This window comes from Balaenoptera physalus (assembly GCF_965194825.1).
Source record: "Balaenoptera physalus genome assembly, contig: HAP1_SCAFFOLD_628, whole genome shotgun sequence".
Taxonomy (NCBI): Eukaryota; Metazoa; Chordata; class Mammalia; order Artiodactyla; family Balaenopteridae; genus Balaenoptera; species Balaenoptera physalus.
Window position 1 is genome coordinate 147,421 of NW_028126121.1, and position 1,890 is coordinate 149,310.

Below are 1,890 nucleotides of genomic sequence, written 5' to 3' on the forward strand. Positions count from 1 at the left end.
GGCTAGGGGTTAGGGTTAGGCTTAGGGTTGGGTTAGGGTTAGGGGTTAGGTTTAGGGTTAGGGTTAGTGTTGGGTTAGGGTTAGGGTTAAGGTAGGGTTAGGGTTGGGTTAGGGTTAGGGTTTAGGGTTAGGGTGTCCAGCCTTACGTCCCATTCAGCTGTGAGTGTAGATGTGGTCAGTCCAGTTGCATCACAGCCCCTGATTGAATTTTGTAAGAATTCCTCTCTCTCTCACTGTCTTTCTTTTTTTATAATTAATTTTTATAGTGGGGTGTAGCTGATTTGCAATGTTGTGTTTCTTGGTGCTCTACATCCACCTGAGTCACTTACAGAGAGACATCAATAAATTCTTTTCTAGTTTCTAGTAGTCAGATAGATGTTTTTTCTGTGAATAGAGTGTGCTGAGTCCAGTTCCTTGAACAATGAGTATGTCTTGGCGATTACATTATTGGCGTATGGAACGGTATCTGTGCCAATTTCAACCTCCTGGTTTATGCATCACCGCACCACACTTTTCCCCTTAAGCAGCCATCAGTGTGTTTTGTAAATGTGTGATGGTGTTCGGTTTGTAATTCAGTTCATGGTTGGCGATTTTTAGATTCCCTTTATAAGTGATATCTTATGATAAGTTTCTCTTGCTGTCTAACTTATTTCACTCTCAATGACCAAACATAAGTCCCCCTGAGTTGCTGCAACTGGCCTCATTTCATTGATTTCAGGGCTGAGTAATATTCCGTTGTGCTTAAGTACCAAATTTTCTTTCACCATTTTTTCCTTCCAAGGACTATTAAGTTGTACCCAAGTCGAGGCTGTTGTAAACATAGCAGCAGTAAACGGGGTGCCTGCGTCCTGTGGATTTTTGGTTTTTCCAACATATAGGCCCATGAGTGGAAGCGCCCTATGCTTTGTAGCTCTGTTTTTTAGATGTTTTAGGAAACACAGCACACTTCTCCAGAGTGGCCGTTGGCAATTTACATTCCCCCCTTCAGCGTAACAAGGCTCCCTTTTCTCCTCTCCTTGTCCTGCATATCTGGTTTTTACCCTTTGTGAGGATGGTCCTTTTTTCTGATTCGAAGTGATACCTCTTTGTAGTGTTGATTTGCATTGCCCGCTTCTTTGGTTGGCCAAAAAGGGCGTATGCGTTTTTCCTGAATATATTCTGGAAGTTCAATTTGAGAGACAGCTTTTTTTGTTTAATTGATTAATTAATTAATTTATTTTTGGCTGTGTTGGGTCTTCGTTTCTGTGTGAAGGCTTTCTCTAGTTGTGGCAAGCGGGGGCCATGCTTCATCGCGGTGCGCGGGCCTCTCACTATCGCGGCCTCTCTTGTTGCGGAGCACAGGCTCCAGACGTGCAGGCTCAATAGTTGTGGCTCACGGGCCTAGTTGCTCCGCGGCATGTGGGATCTTCCCAGGTCAGGGCTCGAACCCGTGTCCCCTGCATTAGCAGGCAGATTCTCAACCACTGCGCCACCAGGGAAGCCCCTTGAATAGTTTTGTATTTAAAATTTGTCTGTGGGGACTTCCCTGGTGACGCAGTGGTTAAGAGTCCGCCTGCCAATGCAGGGGACACGGGCTCGAGCCCTGGTCCGGGAAGATCCCACATGCCGCAGAGCACCCGAGCCTGCGCGGCACAACTACTGAAGCCTGCGCGCCTAGAGCCCGTGCTCGCCCACAAGAGAAGCCACCGCAATGAGAAGCCCGTGCACCGCAACGAAGAGTAGCCCCGCTCGACGCAACTAGAGAAAGCCCACATGCAGCAACGAAGACCCAACGCAGCCAAACATAAATTAGAAACTACAATCAAATTTGCCTCTGAATAACTTTGAGTGAATTTGGTATAAGTTGTAAAGTTTGCATCTACATTCACTTCATTCCAAATGGTTTCCAAT